This window comes from Rattus norvegicus, chromosome 5 (genome assembly GCF_036323735.1).
Source record: "Rattus norvegicus strain BN/NHsdMcwi chromosome 5, GRCr8, whole genome shotgun sequence".
Classification (NCBI taxonomy): domain Eukaryota; kingdom Metazoa; phylum Chordata; class Mammalia; order Rodentia; family Muridae; genus Rattus; species Rattus norvegicus.
This window is the reverse complement of record NC_086023.1, coordinates 35842299-35858825: the sequence shown is the minus strand read 5'-3', so window position 1 is coordinate 35858825 and position 16527 is coordinate 35842299. Positions and strand designations below refer to the sequence as shown.

At 37.3% G+C, this 16527-nt stretch overlaps 1 non-coding gene across 1 annotated transcript; it reads left to right on the top strand.

The window, feature by feature from the left end:
• The first annotated feature begins 10724 nt into the window (after positions 1–10724).
• On the top strand, positions 10725–10830 carry LOC120103219 (U6 spliceosomal RNA). Its single transcript, XR_005505310.1, has one exon. It is a non-coding gene; the product is annotated as a U6 spliceosomal RNA (small nuclear RNA).
• The last annotated feature ends 5697 nt before the right edge of the window (positions 10831–16527 follow it).

Below are 16527 nucleotides of genomic sequence, written 5' to 3'. Positions count from 1 at the left end.
TTCTGTGCACTGGTGACCACCAACATTCTTTTATATGCCTGGCTTCTGAAGTCAGATAATCTTGGTGTTCAATACTATATGTATACTATAGAAGACAAAAGAAGATTTCTAGATGCTATAATAACACACTCTTCATTTAATTTGTAGATTGATAATTTCTGTTAATTTTCATTACAAAGCCAAAACAAACAGTTTATGCTACATACTGAGTATATATCAACTAATACATATATTAATACTTTCACATTCTGAAACAAAAGCAATCTTTTGAATGGCCCTTAAAATGTATTGTTTTCCACTATAATCATGCATTTATGCACTTTTATTCTCCATTGATGTAATTCAAAATGTATTACAGTATTTTTCTTATGTAGATATTCATTTAAAAAAGGAAACTATACTGTCTCTCATATAAGAAGATTTTCTTCTTTATAAGCTTACAAAAATTAAAAATCAGTCTTCAAATGCTGTGTGTGCCCTGATAAAGCACTGTATTAGAATTCAGACAGAAGTCTGCTTCCACTTTCGATGACTCATTTCACTCTGAGTCACTTCTGAGTCATGAGTTCCTCACTGGAAGAATGGATACATTTTCTTCTCTGGCTTCTTGTTAGGAATAAAGGTATATGTGCAGGGATATGATAGGCAAGGAATTAAGGAATCAGGAGAAAAAGCAAATTCTTTGTCATTTTATGACTTTCAAATATAGTTATTTCAACAATTGCTTGTCACTGCTAAGTTAAAATTAAATAAGAAGATCATGACCCTAAATATGGGCTCTAAAGATACTTTAAACTAAATTGTATATGAGTAAGAGTGAATTTAAGAATCTTCTCTTTACTTGATGAAAACTAACAAAAGACAAACTCACTGCAATACATTCGGTTAGACATCTCCTATTTCAATCACTCATCCTGAGTATGGGTCTACACAGAACATCTTCTAATCAACTGTATATTTAAAACCAAGAATAATAGAACATAGTTCATTTATACTAGTTATTATACGTCATCTTTATTCTTCAATGTTAAAATTGGTTTTTGTCATCTGGGCAGCATGCTATTATCATAGACACATCAGCAACACTTCAGTGGAGGGAGACTCAATGTTACTGGTTATCGGTTATTTCCCCTGAGCTCCCTCCTGTTTATAATGAATACTATACTTTCCCAGATATCTAACTTCATTAAATGTTTATTTATCCTTACATTTCGTTTCTGTGAGGTTCTTTGTCAGTAAAATTAATCTACATGATGCATCCTAAACATTAGTTCCTTATCCAAGGACTGACACAAGTGTCCAGTACATTGTTAAAATAAAAAGTGTGTGTGTGTGTGTGTGTGTGTGTGTGTGTGTCCAGTGTCCAAATTTTGATATCCCCAATTCCACATGAAAAGCTCATCAGTCCTTAAATGTGTGAGTTTATTTGTCACTAATCATTACATTTCCTGCAATATGTAGTCAAATCATTCCATGTCTCGTGTCTTTTAGATATGTCACTGAACTCTTTGTTCTCCCTTTCTTCATCTTCTAAATAGGCATGCTATGTTTAAGTAAAGAGATAAAGATGACCTGAAACAGAACCATTTTTAGTTTCTCCTTGCATTTTATTTGTAACTCCAAAGCCAAATATCTTTGCAAAGCCACTGCCAGTGTGGAGGTTGTGTATTTAATCTTCCATAGAACTTGCTGACATCAGATTCAAAGCTGGGACTTCTTAGAGAAGACAAGAATTAAGGATGAAAGACACAAAGTGAGACCACATTATATTTAGAACCTCAATGATGTGATGCTGTGAAAGAAAAACCAAAAAAATAAAATCAGAAAAGGAAAAAAAAACAGTGTTTACTAAGAATGTGATGGCACACACTGACAAAGCAGAGTCCATATTCAGTGTGAGAAAGAAAGGAAGGAAGGAAGGAAGGAAGGAAGGAAGGGAGGGAGGGAGGGAGCGAGAGAGAGAGAGAGGCAGAGACAGGAAGAAAGGAGGAAGGAAGGAAGGAAGGAAGGAAGGAAGGAAGTAAGGGAGGGAGAGAGAGAGAGGCAGAGACAGGAAGAAAGGAGGAAGGAAGGAAGGAAGGAAGGAAGGAAGGAAGGAAGGAAGGAAGGAAGGAAGGAAGAATTTCCAAACTGTGGGGAAAGATCTGAAGAGATTAGGGGATTTAATTAAGGGTTTCTTTTCCAGGGAGTGTGCTAAATATTAGATTAGGAGATTACAAATCATATAAGAAGATTAATTTTAAAACTCTGCTCATTCTAGAGATCAAATTAAAAATGTTAAAAATACATAAAATACATTCATTAAAAGATAGAAATGAGTAGACATGGCTTCAAGGTGGAATGTTCTGCTTTCCTACTACTGGATTCTATGCCAAATGAAGTTACACCAAACCCAAACACTACTGCTGATGCCAAGAAGTGCTTCCTGACAGGAGCCTGATACAGCTGTCTCCTGAGAGTCTCTACTAGGGCTTGACAAATACAGAGGGGCATGCTTGCACCCAACCATCAGACTGAGCATGGGGACTCCAATGGAGGGGCTAGAGGAAGGACTGAAGAAGCTGAAGGGGTTTGCCACCCCATAGGAAGAACAGAACAACCAGAGCTCCCAGAGATCCCAGGGATGAAACTATCAACCAAAGAATACACATGGAGGAACCCATGGCTCCAGCTGTAAATGTAACAGAGGATGGCCTTATCTGTCATCAATGGGAGGGGAGGTCCTTGGTCCTGTGAAGGCTCAATGCCTACAGGATAGGGGAATGCTAGGGAGGTGACAGGGAGGAAGAGTGGTGGGAGAGTACCCTTACAGAAGCAGGGGATTTTGAAATGCAAATTTTAAAAATCCAATGAAAAATTAAAACAAAAAAGAAAACCAGAAAAACTGAATGATTTGTTTTTTATATTCTTGGTGGCCACCCATTTGAAGTGACCAGAACAAAGAAGTGTTTTGGAGAACAATCATGTGTTGACTTGTCTTCCAGCTAAGCCAGAGTATTAGTTTTTAATTCATCAGAAAACATGGTTCTGCCTATTTTATTACTCTCTTTCATTTAAAATTTCTGTAGCATTCTCAATGAAAAGTTCTTCTGCTCTGAATAAGTAAACTCAGCTTTTTTATTAATCACAATTTTCCATTGGAAAGTATACATGATAACAAGTGGGGATGTTTTCATATGTGTATAAAGTCAGACCCTATGTACTCCTGTGACAACTCTCTGCAGACTGGAGAGCTGGAAAAATAGTAGCAAGTCAGCAGAAATGGGCAGAGAACTTATAAAAAAAGAGAAGTAGGTGTAAAAATGTTAAGTACTCTTATGCAAGTCTATGCTCAAAGGTTGAATAATCTAGATTCTTAACAGTTATAGATGATAGCATAGTAGAGCCTCATTTCTTTATGTGGGGCAAAATGAGCTTTTATCAGCCTCCTATTCCCATTCTATCAGGACGTCTGCCTATAGGATGATGTCACCTTTATTTAGGTGCAATATCTTTCTTCACATAGTTAATCTTCTGTGGAAATACCATCATATGCCCACCTGAAGTGTGCTTTGTTAACATCTCAGACTTCTCTAAATATATTCAATAACCACAATAAGTCACCATTTGTTTTGTGTTCTATAAAAATTTTTAATTCTGTGGATGGCAACTATTTTTGATTAAGCTTATCATGATGAACACCACACACGCACACACACACACACACACACACACACACACACACACACACACATACACACAAACAGCAGTGCTGCTGACTTTCTCAGTCCTGTGGCTATATACTGGGAATGTACCGTAAGAGTGAGCACATGGAGGAGGTATAGAAGGATTGTGAAAATTTTCCTAAAGATACATGAAGAAAGGTGGAGAAGTGCAGCATATTCAGATATCCATCATACTATGGCTTATTATAAAAGTTAAAATGCTTCTTATGAACAATAAACTAGTGTTCTTTGCCATATATTGTATGTATAGGTCAAAGCCTGTTCTACCATCCTAGATTTATTTTTCTCTAAATTAGATATCCTTTTCTGAACATCCCTAAACTATCCTGATAGTTGAACTACAGCCTGTTATCTATGAATACAAATCAAGATACTTGTTCTTATTTATATGCATAAATCGCTAGTTTATTACTGCATTTGACTAAATGAATTTTTATTTAAAAGGTTTCTTGCTACTTTTAAGAATTTCATAGGAAATGAGCCTGACAGGCAGTGGAGATGAGTTCATTTTACCCTATCTGTAAACGTTGCAATTTCAAACTCTTATCTCCAGGAGTCCTCATTTGTAGTCTGTCCTTATCCAGAAGTCTCCCCCATACCCTTGATCGTGAGAAGAAAGGTTAAGCATCACTTCTAGAACAGAACCTTCAAAAACTCGATAAAAGACAAATAAAGTCAGGGATCATTAATCATTATCACACAAGAAAAACTAAAAAAAGTATCAGAAATTCAGCATTTTTTCTGTTTTTTTTTCTCTTTACTTTTACATTTTGAATAAGTTAAAACATCAGGGTAAATATTTACTGAGTTAGTAAAGGCTTCCATAATAAAAATTTGTATTTAAATGTGGAAAAAGTTTTATTTAAAATGAAATCTGAAAAACAAATGACTTTAAAGGTAATGTGTTATTAAAAAGCAGTAGTAAGCTATTCATTTTACAAATTAGGAGCTAATGTCTTGAATATGGGATTCTCTTACATTCTTCCATAATTTTTTATAATTTTTTATTAGATATATTTCTTTACTTACATTTCAAACATTATTCCCCTTTCATGTTTCCTGACCATAAGCCCCCATTCCCTCCTCTTATCTTCATCTGCAAATAGACAATGTTTCCTTCTCTAGTAAGGATCAGACAGAGTAAAGGTTCATTGTCATAAATGGCAGTGACAACAGGTGGTGGGCTGTGGGGAATTCATGATTAGGAAAAGATAATAATATAATATTATTAAATATAATATAATAATGTTATATACAATAATATAACATAAAATAAAATAATAATATTTTAGAATAAAAAGAAGGTAGTTGTGTGTCTGTGTGCATGTGCATGTCTACATGTACGTACCTGTGTTATATGTGTGCATATATATGTATGTATATGTGTATGTGTTTTACAGAAAAAAACAAGATTGACGATAAAAGAGAAAGACTATTTATTTACTCTTCTCTCATGTAATATAGCCCAACAACAATTTTCCATCCTTTCTCTCTGACCAGTCCCCCATCTCACCTTCTCCCATCCTAACATTCATTTCTCCTCTGTTTCCCTCAAGAAAAAGACAGGTCAGGGATGGAGAGTGGGCTCAATGTTTAAGAGCACTGAATGCTTTTCCAGAGGTCCTAAGTTTAATTCCCAGCAACCACATGGTGGCTCACAACCATCTGTAATGGGATCTGATGCCCTCTTCTTGTATGTCTGAAAGCGTGACAGTTTACTCATATGCATAAAATAAATAAATAAATATTTAAATAAAAAAGGTCTCCAGTGATATCAATTGAACAAGGCATAACAAGTTTCAATAAGTGTAGTAATAACCCTCATATCAAGACTAGATAAGGCAACACAGGAAGAAGAAAAGGAAAATGTCAGGCAAAAGAGTCAGAGACATTTGCCAATTCCCACTGTTTGGAACCCTACAATAACACCAAGCTAGACAAACATAGCATATGCAGAAGACTTAGCTTAGACCAACACAGACTCCTTGATTGTTGTTTCAGTCCCTGTGAGCCCCTATGATTCTTGGTAAGTTGATTCTGTAAGCCAGGTTCTCTGGTATCCTCCAGTCCTCTGGCTCCTACAATCCTTCATCGCTTTTTTTATGTGGTTTTACCAGCTCCATTTAATGTGTAGTTGTTGATCTTTGTATATGCTAACATCAGTTGATGGATGAAACCTTTCTGATGATGATTGAGCTAGGCATAGATCTATGAGTGTAGCAGAATCATTGGGAATCACTTCATTGACTTTTATTTTATTATTATAAACCAGTCTTGTTTGGTTCTATCCTTGACCTCAGAAATATCTAGGCACTTGTTCTTGGTCATCCAGGCAGTGATAACAATGTTCTGTACTATGATTACCCCATCATGTCTTGCAGGCAGGACAAACTATAGGTCAAAGATTTTGTGACTGAGTTAATGTCCAATCCTACCACTGGGTCACGACCAACCTCAACCAGCAAGGAAGACACGACCAGAGGAGATGTTATTCAAGCAGTTCATTCAGGAACCTTGATACAATCTTCTACTACTACCCCGGGGAATGCCCTAAATCAGCTTAAGTACCCAACACCAACCAACCCCAATGTGCCACGTGGGTCATGCAGACAGGCTGTCACTATGCGGAACCTAGCAGGCCAGGCAGGCATAGCCAAATAAGGACTTGTTTACTGCAAGGAGCGCTCACCATTGGGAGGGTGGAAGGCAGAAACCAGTGCCATCTTTGAGGCGCGGCACGTCGCAGTTCCCTACACCTCTGGAAATATTGCCTAGTTACAGAAGATGTCTGGTTACTAGGAGTCTTTGCCAGACCCATAAAGACACACATGGTATGAGTATAAATTAGTCATAATTTACAGGATAACAAGGATACAATCCAAAGACCCAAAGAAGCTAAATAACAAGGAGGCCCAAGGAAGGATGCTTGGATTTCTCTCAGGAGAATAAATAAAATAGACATCAAAGGTAGATGAAGGGAGGGAACTGAGGGAGAGAGGATGGAAAGAGAATGGGTATGGGGATAAGGTATGGCTAGAAGGTACAAAAGAAGGTTGGGAGAGAGAATGGAAATTGTTGGGGGGCATGTCTGGGATGATCCAAAGACCTTAGACAGAGGTCTGAGAGAGAGAAAAATGGAGCATAGATTGATAGAATGGGTTTCCAATGACTGGCCCAACGTGAGACACATCCCATGGAAGAGTGTCAACGCTTGACACTGTTAATGATATTTTACTTATGTTTGCAAACAGGAGCCTAGCCTGTCACCTAGAGGCTTGACCAGCAGCTGATGTAAATATATACAGAGAACCACAGCAAAAAATTATGAGGAACTCATGGAACCCTTGCTACTTTTGATGAGGAATTGATATAATCAATGAAATAAAACCCTTTCCTTCCCAAGTTGCTTTTTGCTGTATCACAGCAATGGTAACCCTAATTAAAACAAACTCATACCAGGAGTTGGATATTGGCATGCTATACCTAAAAATTTAGGGAGAATTGTGGAAACAGTTTAGAACTTTGGGCTAGAACATCCACTGTGTGTTGTGAGCCCAAAGCATTGCTCTGATATAGTTTGAAATTAAGAATGTTGAAAGCAGTGCAGATGACTGGGGCCTGGCTTGTGAAATTTCAGAGAGTACTCTAATGGATCATTGTGTGAAGAATCGTGTGTTCAGTCAGTTGGAGCTGAAGACTTAGCTGTGATTAAGAGGAGAGCAGAAACACTAAGAAAAACCTTCTTTGTATTACTGTGACAGTTGATACTAATTAGCTAGAGCTAAGACATTAGTGGTGATTAACAGTAGACTGTCATCATTGAGATAAAATCTTATAGGAAGTGTTTTCTAAGAGTTACAACACTGAAGTTATATTCCAGATGTGGCCAAGGTTGTAGTGTAAATGTCATCCAGTTAGTACTAGTTTTGAAGGCATGGAAAGTAGTTGAGACTTGGCATTTTGAGAGGCCAGGAAAGCCTTTGTAGAATGGATATCCTCAACAACCTTTGAAGGCTCAGAAGTCATGCAGAGAAGTTGAGACTGGGCATCATGAAGAGAGCCCAAGAGAGTTGAAAGTGCAGCCCAGGTGCAGTACAAGGCCCCAGCAGTTTTAAAGATGCCAGTGTCAGAGAAGACGAATTTCAGGATCAGGTGTGGGGAAGGACAGGACAGATGGCTAGATAGCCATGAAAATGAATGGAAATCTGCAACTGATGGGGATTAGGAGGTGGGGAGCATCTCTTCCTCCACCAAACCTTAGCTGTGACTCACAATACTGGGAATTTTGAAGAGACCACCTTCTATAATGAGGCAGGAACCTTAATGCAGATATACAGACACTAACACACTCTCAAAATTTCTACCCAAAATGTATTCTCTCTACAAGAAGTTCAGGCACAGGGGATGAGGCACATACTGTGGGAATGGCCAACCAATAACATACCCAAATTGAGACTTATCCCTTGGGCAAACAGTAACCCCTGACACTATTAAAGATACATTGTTATGCTTGTAGACAGGAGTGTGTTGTCATCTGACAGTCAAACAGTAAATAGAGCTTGGGGACTTTTATGGAAGAATAAGAGGAAGAATTGAAGGTTCTAAAGATGATAGAAACTCTATAGGAAGATGAACAATGTCAACTAACCTGGACCCTTTGAGCTTAAAGAGTCTAGAACAACCAACCAAAGAAAATAAATTGGCTGAACCTATGGCTCCCTGCACATAGTTAACAGATGTGCAGCTTGATCTTCATGTGAGTCCTGAACAACTGGAGAAGGGGCTGCCCCAAAGCTATTGCCTGTATATGGGTTATGTCTTTCTAGCTCATCTGTCTTGTCTTGATTCAGCGGGAGAGAAAGCACCTAGCCTCACGAAGACCTGAGTGCCATGGTAGAATATATCCAAGCGGGGGCTATACCTGATCAGAGGAGAAGGGTGGGGGGGGGAGGAAAGGATTGTGGGAGGGGTGACCAGCAGAAGGACAATAATAGAGATGTAAAGTGAATAATTAAAAAATAAATTAAATAGAATGATGTCAGTACTATGTTATGTAAAATTATTGATACCATTCATAATTGTTATTGTATATTGTTATTTTTATAAGCAAAAAAAGCCTTTTATCAGACAAAAAGCGGGAAATGTATGCATAATGTTTTTTGCAATGTGTAAAATTTACTCTCATGCTATTCAAATCCTGATTTACGTGCCCTCATATCTTGTTTCAATCTGGACACCACATTGTAATACTTATACCCATAATCTGATCACCCAGTGATTGAGCAGAAGACAGGGTATCACAGAAGCTTCTGTCAACCAGAGAAAGGAGAGACAGAGGCAGGAAGTTTCAGATCTGTGATAAGGATGCAGATTGCCATGAGGAGAGGGTCTGAGAAGGCACCATGTGAAGAAACATAAAAAGTTAGAGAACTAGAACAATATTGAACTACAAAAACTACTTTGGATCATGACTGGGAGATATCCAGAATAACAAGGTGGTTAATACATACCAATATTGTACTAATATTGGGGTGCAGCTTGAATTAAGTCTTGATTTCTCTGTGTAATTTTGAGGAACTAGGAAAGGCAAGGAAAGACAGTACCAGATAAATACACTGGAGGAATTTATATTAAAATAATTGATTTTACAATGGTATCCTGAATCGTTTTGTATGTCGAATTGACATAAGCCACACTCATTACAGGAAAGAAGCCTCAGTTGATGAATTCCTCCATGAGATCTAGCCACAGGGCTTTTTCTCAATCAGTGATCAATGGTGGAGGACCAAGCCCATTGTAGATGGTGGGACTTAATTGTTAATGTGTTTGAATTTGTAAAGACTGTGGGACTTTTCAAGCTATTAATATTTTGAATGTGAGATATTAGGAATAATGAAAAAGAAAATGTTGGAGCCTCATGACTGTGTTTTTGTGTCAAGTTAATAAGGGTTTAGTTGTGGTGGAAAGTTTTATGTCAACTTGACATAAAGGTCATCTGAGGGGGAAGAATCTCAATTATGTAAATTACAGACCGTAAGATTGGTCAACTGAATCAACTTCTGTCTCTAGTTTCCTGACCTTTGTGAGTTTTTGCCATTATTGCTTTTGATGACAAACTCTTATATGGAACCATTAGTGAAATAAACTCCTTGCTCCAAAGTTGTTTTGGGTTGTGGTATTTTATCACAGCAGTAATAACCTAACTAAGACAGCTATTAACTAAAGATTCAAAATAACTTCACGAAAGAATTATATTTCAAAATGTAATAAATTTCTCTATTTATTTTTGTATTTCATGCTAATATCAGCAATTTGCATAAAATGATTTAAATTATAAGTCCAATAAAAGGATTGCTTATACATGGTTGTGTATTTCTTAAGAAGGCATAAGAAAAGGAAGACCTAGCTTAGATACATAACAAACTTCTGGCTTGAACTGGATAACGAATAAGAACTATATGATGTAATACAAAATATAATTGGTATGCAAGTGAAATCTCAAGCTCATGTATATTTCAAAGACTTTGGATTACTTTGGAATATGTGATCGTTTCTCCCCTTTTTCCCCTAAATTATTCTCTCTCTCTCTCTCTCTCTCTCTCTCTCTCTCTCTCTCTCTCTGTGTGTGTGTGTGTGTGTGTGTGTGTGTGTGTGAGAGAGAGAGAGAGAGAGAGAGAGAGAGAGAGAGAGAGAGAGAGAGAGAGAGAGAGTAGGCTTTCTCTGACTTCAAAAAAGTTGATAGAGTTCACACATGTTCATTTAGGCTGTAATCAATATTTATTGTTACTATTCCTTTTATTTTGTTTCTAAATCATTCAAGTACTCACTATAATGAGGGTTTAAGTACTAGCCTAAGGCAATACAGATTTATCATAAATAAGAAATTAGCTCCTGTGAAAAGAGCAGCATCACATTACCATGCATGAGGTGACAGATCAGTCTGTCTTCACATGAATAAAATGTTATTATCACACATTTTGTGCTATTTTAAAATTTCAATCTCTCACCTCAGCAGCACATGCACTAAGTTGCAGGGATACAGAGAAGATTAGCATAGCCCTTGTACAAGGATGGCATGCAAATGCATGAAACATTATATACTATTGTCCAGAACATATTGTATGGCAAAGATTGTTTTAATTAAAAAATAAAATTCTCAAAATTTACTATTGGCCAATTCAGAGAAGGGCCAAATCTCTCTGGTTTTAAGGCCTCTATAATCAAACCACTACTGCTTCAATAGAATGAATTTCTAGACTGCCCCAGTGGTCAGTCTAGATAAGCTAGACAGGAAGTACCAGTAAATGATTGCCCAGGCTTTAAAGTTCTTCTTTATTCACTCTTTATATTTTGTTTTAGTAATTTTTACTTTGTTTTATATCCTACTCTTAAAATTCTATCCCTTCTCAGTCAACCAAATCATGAATCCAGTGTGTAAACTACCCATTGACCCATAAAGAACCATCAGAACCCAGTCATAATCCTAAAGTTCCCACCTCATATCCAAACTCACAGTTCCTGGGCCACATGAAACGTTTCTGGTGAAAATCTTAATACATTTGTACTATCAGGGAGAAACAAACTTTAAAATGTAGAAGAGTTTGTTTTAGCTAACATTTTTCAAAGTTTCAGCCCAATGTCAGAAGTATCCATTAATTTAAGAACATATGAAAGAATATTATGGCTAGCTTGTGACATTCAAACTATCAATTCCTGGACCCTATGGGACATTTCACATTCAAAGTCTAAGCAACTTATCCCATCTGTAAAGAGCTTAATGTGATGAATTTATTTCTTCATGTGTCTTCTCTCATGTCCAGCAAGATTTAAACCCATGTAGAGAGTGCAGAAGGCATTCACTGTGTGTCTAGGGTGGAATATCCCAAAGACACTTGATAGACCTACTCTGGAGAGGAGAGACAGCCAATGTGAATATCACCCTCCCTCATAGTAGTTGGTGGCAGTGTTTATCTCATATACCAGAGGGTATAGTCTCAGGAGACAAATTGGGTTTAGATTACACTGGAAGAAATTTACTAGGGTCGATAAAATGAGCCCATGTGGATGCATACCATGAACATTCAGAGGCCAATGGGGTACTGGGAAAGAAGATAACAGTCCACTGTAACTCAAAAACAAATATTTAAGAAATAAATTCCATTTGGGGACATGTTGGAATGTAGGCATGTGTGATGCCACATGACTGAACCAAAGCTAGAGAGGTTTTCTTCTCTTCACTGTCCCCTGTGTCTAGCTCAAGTCTCTTTATTGATTCAAGGTAAGAGAATTGAAGAGAAAGAAAGCCCTGTCTTGTTTTACCAAACTATAACATGCAGAAGTAAATTAGTGGAACCTTCCATGTGGGAAGTATAGTTTTTCACAAATAGAAAAATAAAGATTTGTTAGTAGATTAGTGTTATTAAATTTTAAAGTCAGTAAAATAATTTTGTGCTATAGTATATGTTTTGGAACAGATTTCTGTAGAGTATCTAGCAGTTTCCTTAGAAGCAAGATGAACAAGAGCTCATATAAAGTCCTACCAACTTACTTTACTCTTCTCTACCTTATTCACAATATCCCCTAGGACACTGGACTTCCTCTCTCTGCACTCTTTGAACCAGCGCTCTTCCTCAGTTTTGTAAATATCCATACATATTGCAATGTTATGAAAAAAGATTGTGTACAAAATATTTTAATTTAAATGTCATGGTTATGTGTGCTGTTTTGTTTTGTCTCTTTCCTGGGTTTCATACAGCTCTATTTTCCCTGAGATAGTGGTTATTATGGGTTAAGTGGAATGTAGCTTACGGATCATGTCTTAGCTCACTAGGACTTCTATACCAGCAGTTCCATAAACTTGGTATCTCTATGTAGTCAAGGTCCCATTATGTAGCTATGGCTGGTGTAGAGTTTGCTATGTAGGCCTGGTTGGCTCCATTCTCACAGATAAGTGATTGCATTAATTTCCCAAGTGCTAGGAGTAAAGGTGCATGCCCCTATTCCAGGTGAAAGCAAATATTTATTAAAAAATAAAGAGATGAAGGAAACAACATGTGTGACCAATAATGTTATCAAATAGAAAGGCTGAGTATTATGTGTATATTTTCTATAATAAATACATGTTTGATCAAAAGCTTTTAATATTCCTAATTAAAACCCTGCTATTTGAAAGGTGCCTTTGTTTGACAATCAAAGATTATTTTTCAAATTCTGGTCAACATTTTTTCAAATATTTGTTTAAAATTCAAATTTATAAAAATGTCTTGCAAGACTCCATAATGGCCTTTGATTCATCTATTCAAAGCAGCTACTTTATTCATATTATATTGGTTTTAGAATGGTAAAGAATGTGCATGGGTGGTAGTTATAGTCATGTGGTCAACTCTTGAAAACAGAATTAAGAAGTTACTTTCAGCTTGATAATTTTTGTCTTCAGCTACAAATTAGGACATAGTTTTTAAAAATGCAGATATTTATTTATTTTACATCCCAATATCAACCTCCCTCTTCTCTCAGTACCCCCTCAGGCAGACTCTCTTCTCATTACTCCCTCTTCTTCTCTTCTGAGAAGGAAGAGGCTCTCTGGTTATCATACACCCTCCTCATTCCAACCCAGTAGATGTCAAGTCAATCTAGGACTAGGTACATCCTCTCCCACTGAAACCAGAAAGGAGGCTCAGCTGGGGAATAGCATCCACAGGCTGGCAACATATTAAGGGACAGCCCAAGCTCCCACATTAAGGCCAAGCTGCACATTTGTTACACATATGTGGAGGTGGGAAGTAGTTTGTAGGTCCAGCCCATGCTAGCTCTTTTGTTAGTGGTTCAGTCTCTGGGAACTCTTAAAGGTCCAGGTTAGTTGACTCTGTTGGTCTTTCTGTGAACCCTCTGTCCTCTTTGGGCCCCCAATCCTTCCCTTGACAGTTCCAAAACACTACTTAGTTCTATCTACATTTTATAAAATGTAAAAACCTATGGCATATATAATATCATTATCACTTTTATTGAAAACATTGGTAGAATTCTTTCAGGGAAGAATTATGTCTTTTTTTGTTTGTTTTGTTTTTTGTGGGTTTTTTTTTGCATCATTTCACAAAGCATCTGGGGCAGAGAAGATGGTCTCTAGAACATGAAAAATATTTTTCTAATCATATCATAGCTTATAGTTACATCTACAGTGAAATAGAATGATCAGAAAATATAAACAAACAACGTACCATGTTATTTCCTACATAACATTTAAAATAGTCTTGTGCCCCTTCTAAGAAGTACTGAAGCAACCACATTTTGGTCTTTCTTCTTCTTGAGCTTCATGGGGTCTCTAAATTGTATCTTGGGTATTCTGAGTTTTTGGGTTAATATCCACTTACCTCTGAGTGTATATCGTGTGTGTGTGTGTGTGTGTATGTGTGTGTGCTTGTGTGTGTGTGTGTGTGTGTGTGTGGTTTTTTCTTTTGTAATTGAGTTACCCTACTCAGGATGATATTCTCTAGTTTCATCTATTTCCCTAAGAACTTCAGGAAGTCACTGTTTTAATAGCTGAGTAATACTTCGTTGCATAAATGTACTACATTTTCTGTATCCATTCCTCTGTTGAAAGGCATCTGGTTTCTTTCCAGCTTCTGGCTATTATAAATAAGGCTGCTATGGACATAGTGGAACATGTGTCCCTGTTATATGTTGGAGCATATTTTAGGTATACATCAAGGAGTGGTATAGCTGGACTCTCAGGTAGTACTATGTCCAATTTTCTGAGGAACCTCCAGACTGATTTCCAGAGTGATTGTACCAGTCTGCAATCCCACCAACAATGGAGGACTGTTCCTCTTTCTCCACATCCTTGCCAACATCTGCTGTCATCTGAGGTTTTGATCTTAGTCATTCTGACTGGTTGAAGTGGAATCTCAGGGTTGTTTTGATTTGCATTTCCCTGATGGCTAATTTCTTTTAATGCTTCTAGGCCATTCAGTATTCCTCAGATGAGAATTCTCTGTTTAGGTCTATACTTAATTTTTAATAGGGTATTTGGTTCTCTGGAGTCTAACTTCTTGAGTCTTTTTATGTATTGGATATTAGCCCTCTATCTGTTGTAGGATTGGTAAAGATATTTTCCCAATCTGTTGGTTGCTATTTTGTCCTACTGGCAATGTGCTTTGCCTTACAGAAACTTTGCAATTTTATGAGGTCCCATTTGTCTATTGTTGATCTTAGAACATAAGCTATTGGTGTTCTGTTCAGGAAATTTTCCTCTATGCCCATGTGTTGGAGACTCTTCCCAATTTTCTCTCATATTACTTTCAGTGTATCAGGTTTTATGTGGAAGTCCTTAATTCACTTGGACTTCAGCTTTGTACTTCTTAGAAGGGGAACAAAATACTCACAAGGGGAAATTTGGAAACAAAATACAGAGCAGAGAATGAAAGGAAAGACCATGGAGAGGTTGTTACACATGAGGATCGATCCCACACGTTGTCACCAAACTCATTCACTATTGCAGATGCCAAGAAGTGCTTGCTGACAGGAGCCTGACATTGCTGTCTCCTGAGAGACTGTGCCAGGGCCTCACAAATACAGAGGTGGATGGTTACAGTCAACCATTGAACTGAGAACATGGTCCACAATGGAGGAGTTAGAGAAAGGATTGACAGAGCTGTAGGGGTTTGCAACCTCTTAGGACAAATGACATTATCAACTAAGCAGACATCACAGAACTTCAAGGAGTTAAACCACCAACCAAAGAGTACACATGGAGGTACCCATGTCTCCAGCTACAAGAATGGCCTTGTTGGACATCAACCAGAGAAGAGGCCCTTGGTTCTGTGAATGCTAGATACTCCAGTGTAGGGGAATGTCAGTGCTGATAGGCGGGAAGGAGAGGGTGTGTGGGTGGGGGAGCACCCTTATGTAGGCAGGGAGTGGGGAATGGAAAACAGGGTTTCTGGAGGGAAAACCAGGAAGGGGGATAATATTTGAAATATAGATTAAAAAATATCCAATAGAAACAATAGTGTAGGTAGACTATTTTTCTATTCTAATGATGTAATCACCCTCTTCTAAAGTAAAATAAAACAACAATTGTTCCTTACTTGCTTGAATTATGAGGTAATTGATTATGTACACATTGCTTAACTGAAGTTTGGAAATTACCCTTTTGCCTTAATTTTGGTGCTTCTCATAAAACAGTAATATGTAATAACTATATTCAGTAGACAAAAGAAACTACACCATACCATGAAGGGTTAACTACAAAACCACCAAAACACAAGGACACCTATGCTTGCCATCATAGTATTTTATTTTTATGTGGCTTTAGCATGACTTTTCACATAACTCCTGTAAGTCAATAAGCTCTTTGGGAAGCAATGGCTGTGAGAGAAGATGTAGCGTGCAGCAAATTAACTTTCCATTCCTTTTTATTGTCCCAGTCACACTAGAATGACCTCATTTGTCCACTCTAATCCTCTAACCTCTTCCAGAAAGCTTTTGGTTCTGAACAGCTAAATCTCATGGAAATGCAGTAAGCCTCTAGCTATTATCTGAAAAGTACAATGAAGCTGAGGAACATCTTTTCCCCTCTTCAAATACTGCCTTGTTTCTCAAATACAAACTGATCTTCATCTCCCTTTGGCACCTTTCCCAATACACAAAAGCAGTCCTGTTAGGTTTCCTAGCATAAGGTCTGTTTTGTTGTTTGTATTGTTCCAAAATTTAAAAAACAATAACAATAATAATAATAATAATAATAATAATAATAATTTGAGTTTTAAACAACTGCAGTCAACGTTCAAACTAAATTTTGAAA